The sequence below is a fragment of the Bactrocera neohumeralis genome, chromosome 6, assembly GCF_024586455.1.
Source record: "Bactrocera neohumeralis isolate Rockhampton chromosome 6, APGP_CSIRO_Bneo_wtdbg2-racon-allhic-juicebox.fasta_v2, whole genome shotgun sequence".
Classification (NCBI taxonomy): domain Eukaryota; kingdom Metazoa; phylum Arthropoda; class Insecta; order Diptera; family Tephritidae; genus Bactrocera; species Bactrocera neohumeralis.
In genome coordinates this window covers 17,114,997-17,132,243 of record NC_065923.1, presented here as the reverse complement: position 1 = coordinate 17,132,243, position 17,247 = coordinate 17,114,997, and the positions used below count along the sequence as shown (strand labels likewise).

Here is a 17,247-nt window from a genome sequence, read left to right as displayed (position 1 = left end):
TTTTGAATTTTTACTTAGATTTTGCATATCATAACTTAATAAAATATACAACATATCCACCGATAATTGTTAAAATTATTGGAACAAAACTTTTCATTTTCATTGCTTAAAATTAGGAGATATTAGCCTCTAAAACTGGTTATTTAATAATTTTTTGCATTTTTCGTGACTTCAGTTGCTTTTATACCATCTGCCCTTGAATATTTTGTCCCGCATGAACCTTAAATTTGAAATACAAATTAAATTCGTTTTTTCGAAGCATACATTGAGGCGAAATCTTAATCTTTTTTGTTAGAAAAGAAGTAGGTTAAGTGAGTCCCGTTACCTGTAAATTAGACAATTAATAAGATTTTTCTTTAGCAACAGTTGATCATAAATCCTCTGCCCTTGTAAATTATTTCTCGGAGAACTTAAGTTTTGAATTTCTACTTTAAAGCATACATTTAGGGTCTCTAAAAAACAAGTACTCGATAAAAAAAGAAAATGCACTTGAGACAATTATTACCACAATCCTTCAAAAGAAGAAAAAAAAACTAATCTCAACATCTTAAACAAACCATCACCAAGCTATTTGCAGTATACTTTTGCGCGCCAAAATTTTTAGAAGTTTTGTCTAGTGCTAAGGAAAATTTTTTGAACGTTATATATCGCTGGTCTAAAAACAGAGAAAATGTGTATATTATGAATATGTACCATATATTAATCTCTCATATATGCCTTTCCTTGCTAGATAAGCTGGCATTACCTACTCGGCCTTTGTAAATAGTGAGGTACATACTTATGTATATAAAAGCATGTACATATATGTATATTTTTACTCTTCTTTTCATATGTATTGGTTCGCACCGCATTTGCGAAAACTTTCTTTCCCACAATGAAATCGACACAATTTAAAGTTTTTACTCTCGTGTTTTTATGGTTCTTTTATTTCATTTTTGTATTTAGTTTAACAGTTTTGCCCGCAATAGTTTTTAGCAGTTGATTTGGTTTTCCACCCCTCTATCTATTCCTTCGGCGCTCTTATTGCTAACCAGTTTTTTTCCGTTGCCAGTTCCGTTGTCTCTTATGCCTTATGGTTTTATTAGATTTCAGTTTTATTGCAATAATCTTCACTACGTCAAGTACAATAGAAAAACAAAAAAAAATTGTGTACGGCAAATTGCACATGTGAGTGATTTGGTGGTTTACCGATCGAAATGTGGATTAGGAACGACGAGATAGTTGCAAGTGAAGTGAAAGTTGAAATAGAAATTGTAATGAGTGAAAAAAGTGAAGATAACGATTGAAGCAATGTTTGAATATTTAATGCGATAAAAAGTAATAAAAAGATGCAATGTAACGTGAAAGACAAGAGTAAAAAATAACAAAAAAAAAAAAAATTAAAAAAAAAAAAATTTTTAAATATAAAAAAATAATAAATACAAAAATAGTACAAAATAGAAAAATTCTTAAATTAAATTAAAATTTTTTTTTTCTTATTTTTATATTCTAAATTTAAAAGCTTTTTTAGAATATAAAAAAAAAAAATTTTAAAATTAACAAATAATAAATATAATTAAAAAAATTAAATAAGAAACAAAAACAATTTGGAAAATTAAAAAAACCCAAATTAATATAATAAACGAATATAATGAAAACATAAAAAACAACGCCCGTTAGAAAAATTAACAAAATCATAAATTAGAAAAAAATCATTTAAATAAAAAATATATATGTATGTATGTACATTAATGTAAAAAAGAAAAAATAAACCAACTTTAAAAATAAAAAAAAATATATAAATTAAGAAAAATATAATTAAAATGAAATAAGAAAATTTCAAAAATCAAGAAAACTAAAAATTCCTAAATTAAAAAAAAAAATAATAATGCCAATTTTAAAAAATTATTTGTAAGATTAAAATAGAAAAACGAAAACAGTTAAGTACAGACTTAAAATAATAATAAAAAATAAAGATATAAATAATAAAATCAATAGGCTAACAGTAACAATAGGTAATAACAGGTTGTATTTTATAATTAAAATTTAATTAAACTGATTAAAAATATAATTTTTATTGAAAAAATTAAAATAAAATAAAAAAACTAAAAAACAAATATAAATAAAAAGAATTAAAAATGTATTAAAAGAGAATACAAAAAATTATAATAAAAAATAAAAACAATTCCTCAAAAAAAGAATGGTAGATTAAAACATAGAGAAAAAATAAAATAAAATAAAAAACAAAAAGGAAATAGCTTACTTAAATAATTATTATATTAAAATACCCTTTTTAGTATTTTGTTTTATTTATTTTTTTAATTTTATATTCCTAAATTTTTTTTTTTAATTTTTAGTGTTTGTGTTTTATTAATTTTTTATTTATTAGTTTTTAATATTTTCAAACATTCATAGAAAAACAACAGTAAATTCATCTATATTACCCGCCATGAATAATATTTGATTTTTATTATTTTTTTTTCAATATTTTCATTTTTTAATATTTGTGTTTTTTTAATTATGTTTTTAATTTAAATATTTTTTAAATTTATTTTTTACTTTACCTTTTTTTAATTTTTTTTATTTTTTATTTTTATTTATTTATTATTATTTATTTATTATATTTATTTATATATTTTTTTATTATATTTATTTATATATTTATTTTTTTTTCTAAATGTTGGCAACACGAGATTTTCAAACTTTCATTGAAAAACAACAGTAAATTCACCTTTATTACCCGCCATGAACTTTCAAATTACGCATTCATCCAATTGCAGCTAATTTGTTGCCTTTAAGTTCTTCCACACTTTTTCCTTACCCGCCGCTTCTACCTTACTTCACTACAGGTATGTTACTAATTCTTACCTAAGACTCTTCGAGTTTAGTTTTAATCTCCGCGCTCCGTTGTAATTATTTATTTGTTTGCATGGCGCTGCGCTTAAAAGTGCGCTAAAAAGTTTATTGACGCTGCCAAATTCTGAACTGTAATGAAACTTGTTTAATAGTTTGGCCTCTGCGTCACTTCCACTATCTTCTACTTTCGCTATCTACCTTCGGCTCTGCTGTGCATTGCCAAATTGCTCATTTTACCTTAACCAATATTCATGCCCAACTATGCGCACGTTTTGTGCAAACTTTCGCTGGAGCATAGTCTGTTGCGGGTTTCGTTCTCATTATAGTAATTGTGCACTAGTTACTGCAAATTGTTGCCTTTTCACTTTCTCTCTTCTAAACTACGATTACTTGCGAGTTGTGGGTGCATATAAACCACGGTAATATATACATATATATATTTTTTTGAATTTTGTATAGTTTATTGGGATTTTTCTAGACTCTTTTTTTTACGACATTTCGATAATTTTTTACATCTTTGCATTTTTTCCTTTGGCCATTTTTTATATAACAAAAGTTAGCTGTTGAATAAATATCAAAGGTAGCCTCCAATGAAAATCTACACCTGATTTATACATTTTAAAGTGTCTTTAAGTATATTTCTGTATTCATGCATTGAATTTGTTACTGTTTAGCAGCACAAGAATCATCAATATTTCTTTGTTATAAATAATCATCGAATCGTGTTATATTATGATAAATTGTATACTTTTCCCTTTAATTAGAAGGTGCACTATAAAAAAGTTAATATATTTACAAAAAGTCATCTTTAAATGATCAAGTTTATTATACTTTCCCCTCTTTTTGCCTTTATAGTCCATTCCGTTTAAGTTCTCATCCACTACTTTCGCTTGAACCATACATTTCACTCATCTTTGCTCGAGATTTCGAACTCGCCTTTAGTCATTCAGTTTTTCAGATATCGATCTGAAGTTTTGCACATGTCCTTTTTTCCCCACGAAGCTGCCCATTTGTCGGATTCGCCGATGTCGGACCACTATTAGATGTAGCTGCCATACAAACTGATCGATCAAACTCAAGTCCTTATATGGAAAGCGTTTTTGTTTGACAAGTTATCTTCACGAAATTTGGTATGGATTATTGCCTCAAGCTATAATACAATCTCATAAAAAATCATTCAAATCGGCCAACTATAGCATATAGCTGCCATACAAACTGATCGATCAAACTGAAGTCCTTGTATGAGAAACTTTGTTGTTTGAAAATATATCTTCATGAAATTTGACGTGGATTATTGTCTAAAGCTATGCTACAATCTTCGAATATATTGTTGAGATCGGACCACTATATCATATAGCAGCCATACAATTCGATCCACCAAACTGAAGTCCTTGTATGGAAAGGTTTATTATTTGGGAAGATATCTTCACGAAATTTGGTGTAGATTATTGTCCAAAATATCGTTATAATCTCTGAACAAATCGTTCAAATCGGACCGCTATATCATATAGCCGCCATACAAACTGATCGATCAAAGTCAAGTCCTTGTACGGAAATTGCTTTTGTTTGACCAGCTATCTTCATGAAATTTGACAGAGCTTATTGTCTATAGCTATGCTACAATCTCCGAAGAAAGCATTCAAATCGGCTCACTATAGCATATAGCTGCCATCTCGTTTATGCTTACTTTTTTTTATTGAAAAAAAAGTTTTTTAAAGAACTCAAATACATAATTGATATTTTTAAATCAGTTATTTTATATAGTCTTCTTCATACTAGAAAACAAAAATAAAAATAAATATATTATATTTAAAAAAATAAAAAAAAAATCTTGGCAACACTATAACTAGTAAAAGAATGAAGAAAAAAATTTAAAAAAAAATATGTATTAAAAAAAATTAAAAAAAAAAAATTATTAAAAAAAAATTAAAAAAAGTGGCAACCCTATAGCTACTAGAAGTTAGTTTTATAAATACATTGTTTTCTTTTCCGTTATAAACTAACGCCGTCTATAAAAATAAAATAAAATGTAGAATATATTACTATATCAAAAAAAAATTTAAAAAATTGTGTGGCAACCCTTTAACTAAGAAAAGCGACTTTTTCTCAACATATATTGTAATATTTTCCGTTATAAACTAACGCCAACTCTCAATTGCCTGAAAGTCGCCGACTTTGCTCGCCTATGCCAGCGTTTAGCACAAATTAAACCACTAAATGAAATATTAAAAGTAAAAACTTATTTTTTATCCACTGCTCTATACACTTTTGTTGTTGTTTGTGCGCTTTAGCGAGAGTATTTATTTATGGTTTTTTAATTACTTATTGTTCGCTTTTAGTTTACCCACTTTTGTGTATTTATGGCACAGTTTAACTGCTGAATAGCATTGTTGTTGCTGCTGTTGTGGTTTTAAATTATATTTTCAATGTGCACTTACCACAAAGTATTATATACAAATACATATAAATAAAAAATGTACATATATGTATGTGTGTGTGTTTTTATGTTTGTGTTGCGCGTTTAAAGGCTTTCAATACTCGCACTCGCATAAAAATGGGTCCTTGCAGCTACTGCGCCACACTTTTTTCGTTTTGGGTTTTGTATTTGTTTTTGAGGACGTGAGTTAAGTGGACCAGCTAACACTTTTCATTAATATGTACCACTTCATACGCAAGTTTAGCGTGCGGCGCTTTTCCTGTTAACCCAGTTCGCTCTTTTATAGCTGTTGTTGTTGTTCCTATTGTTTTTGTACTTGTTGTGGTGTTGCCACTTTTTCATGTCGCAATATTTACAATTTCTATTGGGTGCTTTTCGCAATGGCCATCAAGAAGCATACGCTTACAGTTTGTTATCGCTTGTAAGTGCAACAACAACAACAACAGCAAATCTGGTCATTTTGTGTTTTTATTATTTGCTTGTTTGAAAGAGTTTCTTAATATAGCACCTACTGCAACAGCAGCGAACTGTGAAGTAGTTGCACTTTTTACTGTGTTTTTGCTGCTGTTGTTGTAAACGCTGTTTTTGATATTGTTTGCCAACTCTGCTTTCTTTTGGCCTCCATACTTTTCGCTGCCCATTTTTTCTGGTTTGGAGACCTTTCTTTTTTTTGCGTTGTTGCTTTTATTGTTGTTTTCAGTTTTTTCTTTACCTGTTTGTTTGCGTTGTTGCTTTTTGCTGCTTCCACCATCGCAAATTTCCATTGTTCCCACAAAAGTTCCACACAAAGTTTGTTTTCATTTCATTGTGGTGGCAAACGCACACACATACACATACATATATACATTCATATGCATTTCCAACACTGTCTCAGCTGCTATAGGGCTCTTCTTAGTTGTTGTTGTCATGTGCGTGTTTGCACTTGATTTCACTCAAAGAAAATGTCAAACAAAATGCTCTTGAAAATTTTTAGTTTTTTGCTGGAGAAAACTTACCATAACTTAATACTATACACCCGCGGCCAAGCGTAACTTACCACTTGATATTTTTTCACTATTTTCAATTTTTTTCGTTCTTTGGGTAACTTTTTTATGGATTTAATAGAATACGGGGAATATATCGATGGCTCGAATATATTTGGTTAACTGTTGACTTCAATCTGGCCCATTTGTAAAATTAAATTGAGACAACTTTTTTTTATTTGCACACAAGTCTTTGATTTCATTATTACTAATTCTTGTAAAACTTAACAACATTTTTTGTTTCAATTGAAAATGGAATTACAACATATTCAAAAAGAATAACGGGAAATCTAATATGGCGTCGGTCCACCTCTAGCGGATATTACAGCTTCGATACGAGCAGGCATTGACCCAACAAGTTTCTCCAAAACACTGCTTGAAATTTCCTCCTCCCAAACACTTTCTAACATTTTTTTTAGTTCTGGTTTACTTTTACTTTTTTGACAGAACTTATTTTTTTTTTAATATTTTATATTTGTGTAAGTCAGAGATCACTTCGTTAAAACTTAACGGAAAAATTCCATTACCGCAACAAGTACCGTTACAATGAGTGATAGAACACGTTTTCGCTAGAAATTTCTTAATGGTAAGTTACGCTTGGCCGCGGGTGTATATTGTAGTTATCCTATAACTTAGCGCTTATTTTATTGCTATTGTTTTTGCATATTCATACTTTATATTTTTTTCCTTTTTCGCTCAAAAATGACTTTACGAACTTCGAAGGTCGCAAAAATCTCAAGACACTTTCTATTAAGCACTCACTAGCTATTCGGCGCTATTCGTAGGATGTCGTATATTGGTGTGAACTCTTAAATTAACTTAGCTTCTACTTTCGGGAAGCAATTAAATAATAACTTTTGTCAAAAATGCGAAGACAACACGATATTGCAACGAGATAACGGGGTTTTCAATAAGAGCACTACAAAATAGAAATAAAACAAAAACGGTTTGGGATATCAATGAAATTCTTTATTCCTTTGAAAGTACATTTCATGTCATTATGTATGGAACTCGATTTCAGGGCACGCTTGTAGAAGTGCAGACGCTGAAACCCAATTTTCGACGGCTTTCAAGCATAAATCGGCCGATATTGCTGCAATTTCACGTTCGATATTCGCACGAAGTTTATCAATGGTCGCTGGCTTGTTGGCATCGACCATAGACTTGACGAAGCCCCACAGAAAAGTCGAACGACGTCAAATCGCACGACCGAGGCGGCCAATTGACTGGACCATTTCGTGAGATAACATGTTCACCAAACTTGGTTTTCAAAAAATCGACTGTGGCGTTCGCTGTGTGGGCTGTGGCGCCGTCCTGTTGGAATTACATACTGTCCAAGTCCATGTCATTCAATTCGGGCCAAAAATATTCGGTTGTCATTGAGCGGTAGCGATTCCCACCGACCCATAAACCGCACCAAACCATAAATTTTTCGGGATGCAATATTGACTCACGGAGTACGTGTGGATTGCTGACAGACCAATAAAACATATTTTGCTTATTGGCGAAACCAGTCAGCCAGAAATAAGCCTCAACGCGGAAGATGAGTTTTTGATGAAAATCCGGATCATTTTCAACTTGTTGCTCAGCCGAATTCACGAACATACAACGATTTTCGTGGTCAAGCTTTCTTCAGTTCTTGCGTCAATTTGATCTTGTAAGGATGTAGGCCAAGATCTTTTCGCAAATTCGCCACAACGACGTCACAGAGATGTCCAACGCTTGAGAATGACGTGTGAGAGACTGATTTGGGTCTTAGTCAATTAATTGACACTACGGCACTGCTTTGTCTCATTGGTATGGGATCATTTTGTACTGTACCTGTGGATTCAAATTTTTCCACTAGACGCTTAATTGTTGATTTGACAGAACGATTATGACAACCATGAATTGGACGTAGCGCTCTTAAAGTTGAGGTCACTGACACTGAATTTCGGTTGTATATTTTAATAATTTTGGCTCATTGTTGGATCGTATATCTTTCCATGATGAAATGGCAAACCCTACTGAAGAGAAATGTCAAAAGAGCGGGGAAAAATATGGCCTTGTTTGCTGTCTCTGTCGGTCTACATTTGTAGCGTCCCTATTGAAAAACCCGCTAAATGCAAATTTACGTTCTTAAAATTTAGTAAATCGAATAGTAAACGTATTTTTAGCAAAAGCCGTTCAAAGCGCCATCTATTCGATGAATCTAACAACCGAATTAAATGGCTGAGAATCTAAGAAATCATGCCGCCATAAATACTTCTTTTCAAATACTGATTTATTCTCTATTAAGTTAAAAAAATCGATGATGTATGTGCTAAAAATTTAAAAAATCAAAAAGTTACAATGATTTTTAGAAATAATCGTTCGCAGCGCCATCTATTTAGTGAAACTGCTAACCGAACTAAGAGTCAAAGCTTTCACACATTTGAAGCGTAGAAGCGCAGAACGATATTATATTAGAATCCTAGCGGAATTAGGTTATCTAAAAAAATGTAAAGACTTATGACTTGAAAATCTCTTGCTTTCTGTCCCATTAATCAAATATGGATCTCTCTCTCTTTAAATTTCTCCTTTATAAATTTACCAGAAATTAACTTCAAAATAATTTCCAAAGGTTGTGGTCTTCCTCGGAGTACCAGCCTAGCAAGCTGAGGAGTTACACCAGTTTAGACCCTTAAGAAAGGCCTAAATTCAACAATTTGTTCCCAGAGTGGGAGAGAAGGAATCGAATTTTTCTCTTTCAGGCTTTGTGAAATAAACCTCCGTAGATAATTTTTGAAAGCAAAAAAAAAATTGTTGTAGTGGATTGAAACCGATTGCAAACGAAAGATACAATAATAAAAAATAACGGAGAATTAATTTAAGCGCAAGCTTAGACGAGAAAAAGGAAGGAAGGGGAGGGGCGTAACTAGGGGAATTTTTAAGGGTTAAAGACAGTTTATTTTGATTCCTGAAAAAACTATGAGTCCTAAAGAAAAAATGTACAGGGCAAAGTGGTAGGCAATAAAATTATCTAAAAACTGTGTATTCACACCTTTTTCACATAACCGCTAAATTTATGTGAAAAATTCAAAAAATCCAAGTTTATGATTTTTTTTTTATATTTTTGTTACAAGAAAATAGTGTTCTATGAATCTACGAGTTTAATTTGCTAACTTTTTTTTTGCAACAATAGTTTTTACGCATAGCTGCGTTATAAAATCATGACATTTTCAACATTTTGCTCCACTATGCACCCAGCTTAAGGCTAATGTGGGTGCGCTATGCAAATACGAAGTTAAATAGCCTTTTGCACAACTAAAATCAGTGCAAGTTAATTGCATAAAAAACACCACAGTGAGTACACTGCCGTTGAGCGCCGTAAAGTGCGGCACGAATGATAGACATGTTAATCAGGTGACAGCAGGCGTTCAGCCATAACCTGCAACTGCAACTGCGTAGTTGCCTCACTTTTGACATATTGTTGCATTTGCAGCTCAAGCTGCGTATGAAAAGTGTTGCCCATGGCATTACAGCTTATCTGGCTGCAGTGACTTGGAAGTACGCGTGACTTCGCATTGAATGTTGCGTATACGACATGGTGTACTCTTGCATGGCAGCAGGCACTGATTTGCATGTCAGCCTGCCGAAATGCTTATTTATGTATTTTCTTAATTTCCTTTACAAAACTACAGCCAACAGCGTATTTGTTGCACCAACAACAATAACAACAACAGCAACTACAACTAAAATAATATTATTGCCAACAATATTTTTACAATGAAATATTACATTTTTTCTCTTTTTTTTTTGCTCGCAACTCATCGTGTGTTGTGTTAAATCAACTGCGAAACGGAAATTCAGCATGCTCACGCACATATTTGCACGCATTTGTCTGATTGCCGACGCTTCGGTTGCTCCGCTGCTCGGCTGCAGCGCTGCTGTGGCGGCCATCAACGCAACTGCGCACGTTTACGATGTTAATGTTGATGATGATGACTACGCTGCTGCTGCTGCCTGCAGACAATTTTACATCGCTCATGAAGCAAGGAAATGCTCTATTGCTGTTGTTGTGGCAAAATATTGCCACGGCAGTGGCAATTGTGATGCAGCAACAATCGCAATAGCAACAACAATTACATGCACGACCAAATGTCAACGCATAGCTCACACACACACACACACACACACACACACTGCTGTAACAAAATTGCTGTGATGCGTTAACAATTTGTTTGCCTGCAACTGCTGTTGGCAAAGCTGCGCTCGCCTCAAGCGCCAATGCCACGCGTCAGCACTGACAATGCTGTCCCATACACATATGCACACATATAAGTGGTGTGTATGTGCGTGTGCGGGTGTGCGACAAGTGTATGATTGTGGTTTTTGCTGCCAGCTGTCGCCTGTCGTCTGTTATTGTTACCCTTCGCCGCTTTTTTGCCCTGCTGATATTATTATTTGCCAGCCATATTGTGTGGCATGCTCCAATTTCGTGTGTTGTAGGGAGGTTAAGCGCTCGATACTACACATATGCGCATATAAGTAGGCGTATGGGCACATGTATGTTTATATGTATGCATATTGACACATATATGTACATATATAATCACATTTTTTTTTATTTGCATGCACTTTTGGTTATTTGCTGCTGTGGTGGGCGTGTTGCTTGCTAAATTGCGTAGATTTCATTTCAAGCTCAGTTTCCCACAAATCAGTTTTTCCTTCATGTATGTATATGTACCAGCCTCTTCTCTCCTTGCATTTGCTGTCTATGTATGCGTTTTGAATATTAATTTTAACTATCATGTTTTCCTAGCCCCCTTCATTGCTATCAGCAATTTTGCCTCTCTGCCCTAGGGTGTGTTTACAACTGCCAATCCTGCCTTTGCTTTGCTTAGTTCTCTCTTTATCCGCCTTCTGGCGTGCTTCTTGCGCTTTAGCTTTAGCTGTTTCTTATTCTATTATCCTTATTGTGTTTCCTTGTTTCGTTGTTTTTTGGCGCCTCGCTCGCTTGGGCCAAAGTGTAATGATGTAGAAAAAATGAAGTTTTGACCTAAATTCCTTTACTTACTACGCAGCCATTAGTGTTGATTAAAGTTGCTTCAAAGTGTAACGGATTTTTTTAATATGCCCGCATACAAGCTTACAAAAATATAGTAAATGTTGCAGGTTTAGCGTAAATGACAGTTATTATTAATTATGGTTTCACATTTTGCGAAATGTATTTTCTAAAACTACTTTAGATAGCAGAAATTGTTGCGATTTTCCAGCTTCGAGTTGCACTACTGATTTTGATCATTCAATTACATTTTCAAGTTGTTTGTGCCTTAAAATAAGTCAATGGATTCGTCCCTATTAATAATGCCAGCGGTGTATATACAGTGGTGGCCATAACATATGCAACTAATACATTATTTTAGAAAAAGTATATTTATCTCACTATTAAACTTTGCAGACTGTTGATTGAACATGAAATTATTATAATTTGTTATTTTTACTTTTAATTAACGTTTTCAAACTAAAAAATTTCATTCATAAAAAAATAATAAAAATTCTATTTCGATTTCAACTCTAAAATAACGTGGACAAAACATATGCAACTTTTTGTAAAAAATGGTAAAAAGTAAGATTTACTAGTATTTTGTTGCTAATCCATTGTTTTTATTACTTCGGCACACTTTCTCGGCATTAATGCAATTAAATTATCTATGGTTTTTATCGGAATCGATTGCCAAACTTCTTGGAGTGTATTAAAAAGTTCATGGCCATTTTATGGTTATTCCTGTGTATTCGCCTGTTATCCAGCTTCCACAAGTTCTCAATGGGATTGAGATCTGGGGTCTGTGGTGGTCATTCCCTAACATCAATGTTATTTGCTTCAAACTAAGACTTGACATATTTAGCCGTGTGCTTTGGGTCATTGTCTTGTAGGAAGACCCAACGCAATGGCATTTCCCACTCAGCATATGGCAACATGACACTCTCCAAAATACATTTGTAGTCGTATTGATTCATAATTCCATTAATCCTATATAATGGTCCAACTCCGTTAGCAAAAAAGCAGCCCCAGACCATTACATGGCCTCCACCATGCTTAACTATTTTCTTGCAATAACGAGGGTCATATCTTTTATTTACTGGCCTTCGCACATAAGACGTTCCATCACCGCATGTTAAGTAAAAATTTGACTCATCACTGAATAGAACGGTTTTCCGTTTACTAATGGGCCTTAGATGCTATTTAGGGAATTTCAAACACTTGGCTTTGAGTCTTACCGAAATCATCGGTTTGTATACAGGACGACAACCTCTTAGTGTGGCTTTTAAGAGGCGCCTACGCACATTTTTTGTGGATAATTGCAAATCTAAACCTTTAATGATTTGTGATGAGACTATTTCAGAACTTTTTTGGATAGTTATACTATTAAATTGTCTGCCCTTTGGGTCGTTTTGCTTGCGCTACCGCCTTGGTGAATAGCAGATACCTCTTTTGTTGTAACAAATTTTTTTATTATTCGCGAAATTGAGCTTTTGTGCTCATCTAATTCTGTAGCAATGCTTGTTTGCGCCATTCCTTTCCCAAAATCGGAAATAATTCTCTTCCGAAGTTCAAATCCAAAATCGCCTCTTGCCATTTTCAATAAAACTAAAACAATGTTGATTTGCCCGAATTAACGCAAGAATTTATTTACAACAAGTAAGGAAGGGCTAAGTTCGGGTGTCACCGAACATTTTATACTCTCGCATGATAAAGTGATAATCGAGATTTAATTATACGTCATTTATATATTTTTCAAATACCGTATTTTTGTAAAGTTTTATTTCGCTATCATCATTGGTTCCTAATGTATACATATATTATACAGAGAAGGCATCAGATGGAATTCGAAATAGCGTTATATTGGAATCAGGCGTGGTTGTGAACCGATTTCACCCACATTTCGTACGTGTTATCAGGGTGTTAAGAAAATATTATATACCAAATTTCATTGAAATCGGTCTAGTAGTTCCTGAGATATGGTTTTTGGTCCATAAGTGGGCGAGGCCACGCCCATTTTCAATTTTTAAAAAAAGCCTGGGTGCAGCTTTCTTCTGCCATTTCTTCCGTAAAATTTAGTGTTTCTGACGTTTTTTGTTAGTCGGTTAATGGACTTTTAGTGATTTTCAACATAACCTTTGTATGGGAGGTGGGCGTGGTTATTATCAGATTTCTTCCATTTTTGAACTGTATATAGAGATGCCTGAAGAAAACGACTCTGTAGAGTATGGTTGACATAGCTATAGTAGTTTCTGAGATATGTACAAAAAACTTAGTAGGGGGCGGGGCCACGCCCACTTTTCCAAAAAAACTACGTCCAAATATGCCCCTCCCTAATGCGATCCTTTGTGCCAAATTTCACTTTAATATGTTTATTTATGGCTTAGTTATGACACTTTATAGGTTTTCGGTTTCCGCCATTTTGTGGGCGTGGCAGTGGGCCGATTTTGCCCATCTTCGAACTTAACCTTCTTATGGAGCCAAGGAATACGTGTACCAAGTTTCATCAAGATATCTCAATTTTTACTCAAGTTACAGCTTGCACGGACGGACGGACAGACGGACGGACGGACGGACAGACGGACGGACAGATATACGGAAGACAGACATCCGGATTTCAACTCTACTCGTCACCCTGATCACTTTGGTATATATAACCCTATATCTGACTCTTTTAGTTTTAGGACTTACAAACAACCGTTATGTGAACAAAACTATAATTATATAAGCAACATTGTTGCGAGAGTATAAAAATTGATGATACTGCGTAATTTTTAAGATGAAAGCTCAAGAGTAACGGAAAAATACCGATATAATGGTTTTACTTGAACTCAAACTCTGAGTTGCATTTGTTTTGTCCACGTAATTTAAGAGTTGAAATCGGAAAGCAATTTTTATTATTTTTTTATGAATGAAATTTTTTAGTTTGAAAACGTTAATTAAAAGTAAAAATAACAAATTATAATAATTTCATGTTCAATCAACAGTCTGCAAAGTTTAATAGTGAGATAAATATACTTTTTCTAAAATAATGTATTAGTTGCATATGTTATGGCCACCACTGTATGTATGTATATTTTCTGCTACAAAATGGTAGACTTTTGAGATTGTCTTTTAATAAAATCAATTTGCAAAGTGTTTGCACTAATATTTTTGGAAAAAAATTGCCAACTCAGTGGGTTAAGCGGTTATATTCATTTGCAAGTCAGAAGAAATGCCGTTGTCTAGATTTTTTGTTTTGAAGAGATATTTTATTTAAAAAATTATTAAAAATAATGTCTATTTACAAAATTTTATGTACTTTCACAATCACTAATTCATTTTGAAAAAATTTCAATCCCTTGCTACCATACTCAATCGACAGGAAGACCTCCGAAAAATGCTGTCTGGCGATAAGGCAGATTTTTTTGCTTAAAATTAGCTTAAATCCAAAAATGAATAAAATTTATTATAACAATAGATGAATACAGATAAGATAATATAGATAATAATATCTGTTAATAATGAGCGAAAGACAAGTCAAAATTTTGATTTTTGAGAAAATGCCTTCTTGCCAAAGAAATAAGTAGTTTTTTGTGAAGAAATTTACACTTCAGAGTGGCTTAAAATTTCAAAACTATTTTTAAAACGTTTCTACGTTCATTATCGGATGAATATATCTAAGAAGATCGTGTGAAATTTCAAGCCGTTCTGGGAGCTGATTACATTAAGTTAAAAAAAAATCTTACAAATGAGCAATTATCTTTTCACTTTTTCTAAAAAGCTAATTTTTGTAGTCAAAATTTGCAGATTCAAAATGTGACAAATGCTTTTTAGAAGTATTCTTTCTCAACGTCATCTATTCTGCGAAAATACTAAACAAACTAAATACAAGGTGCGTTCCAAAGCAAACAAGACTTTAAGAAAAAAACAGAACAAAAGGTTTTTTCGGCAAAATCAATTTGTTTTATTCAAAATGGTCTTCTTCTGCTTCAATGCAGCTTTTTGCACGGTCCAAACGCATGTCGGACGAGTGTTTTAGCTCGTTGGCCGGTATTGCCGCCAGTATGCCGGTGCAAGCCTTTTGAATGGCCTCTACGTCTGCATAACGCTTTCCTTTCATGGGCAAATGCCTTTTTCCGAAAAGGAAAGGTGAATATGGGGAGTGGTTAATGGTTAAAATGCGATTTTTAGTCAAATAATCGGTCACAAGCGTCAATCGATGAGAGCAATTTTTGGTCGTCAGTCAATTTGTGCGGAAAAAACCGTGCACACACCTTTCGTAAGCCCAAATGTTTGGTCAAAATACGATAAATCGATGTTTTGGAGATAGTCAATTCCATTTCCATGAATTTCAATGATGATTACGGCTGAGTTTTGATGAATTCACGCACAGTTTCGATGGAATTTCCGGTGATCACGGATTTTGATTGGCCCACATGTTGATCGTCATTTAGGTTCTCACAACCACTTTGAAAACGTTGAAACCACTCGTGCACTTTGCTGCGGGATAGACAATCATCGCCATAAACTTGTTTCATCAATTAAAACGTTTCGGTAAAAGTTTTACCAATTTTAAAACAAAATTTAATGTTGGCTCTTTGTTCGAAGCTCATTTTCGCACCGACAACACAAACACACTGACACTTAAAACGCAATAACTTCACTTCCAATAAATGAAATGTCATGAAATTCTCACTGGACAATCGATAAAGATAGCAGATTCTAACGCACCAGTCGAGATATAGATGGCGCCACCAGGGGGCGCTAGATTCAAAAAGTCCTGTTTACTTTGAAACGCACCTTGTAGCTTAATGGCAGGGCAGATTATCCAATCATACTCATTCGAATTTTATTTTCATATGCTAATTTAGAATTCTCTCAAAATTGAAAAAAGCTGCTCAAAATTTACAAAATGAAATATTGAGAAATATTGGCCGCAGCGCCATCTATCCAGTGAAACTAATAACCGAAATATATTAATTAGTCAGCCACTTTCATCTAAATTGTCTACTTTTACAAGAGTGAAATTCAAACATCTCGGCAGTTATACCTTCGGCGAACCAGCCGAACTAGTCGTTCAGAGCTTTATAATTAAATTTTTAGTACCCATATTGGAAATAAATTGTATGAGTTTAAATATTGTAATTAAAAAAATATAAAAAAAATCAAATTTTCTTTTAAAATCTATCTAAATGAATTTTTCAAAAATTTACCGGCAAATTCATCCTAAAAGTATGCAATATTAATATGCTTTCTTGTAGCTGAAACACAATTTTTGATTTCTTGCTTCTACTTTACATAAAAATTTTGAACCAAACACAGCAAGAACAACAGCGTTATCCTATTTTTAACGGTTAATGCTTTGCCTTGAGCTAACTCCTATTAGTAATATTATTGTTTTTATTTTTACTTCTCTATTTTCTTTCATAAAACACGAAAATGTGATTTCAAGCCAAACTCAATAGCACAGCACTAAAATTGATTTAACACACACATACACGCACACACATATATGTACATGCGGGTGTAACATGAATTTACAAAATCCTATACTTGGCTCACGCTCCTCCCACTCCGTTGACAGCTGCCAGCAATTGCCTTAGTTAAGTTGTTTATCGGCAACAATTTATAATTAAATAACTGGCAATCGAATGAGATCAACTGAAGCGTGCATTTTTCACATGTTCACACTTTGCCATTGCCAATCGACAACTACATAACACCAAATATACATATGCACATATTTCAATGTTGTGTAGCTGTTTTTGTATCGGATTTTTTTGTTGTCACTACGTCATAGTTCACCTTGGCATAGTAGTTTTGATGTTGTGACGTCGTCACTCACACGCTGGTGGCTAGCTGTGAATGTATACATGTACATAAGTCCGCGCCGAGTTGTTGCAGCAAGGCTGTGTGCTTATATGCTATAGAAGACTTCATAAAGTTTTAGCATCTTCGGTAAGCAC

The 17,247-nt window shown here is 33.3% G+C and overlaps 1 protein-coding gene across 1 annotated transcript in view; it reads left to right on the top strand.

Moving 5' to 3' along the window:
- Nucleotides 1-17,247, top strand: part of LOC126763632 (uncharacterized) — a 191,733-nt gene that overhangs the window by 147,429 nt on the left and 27,057 nt on the right.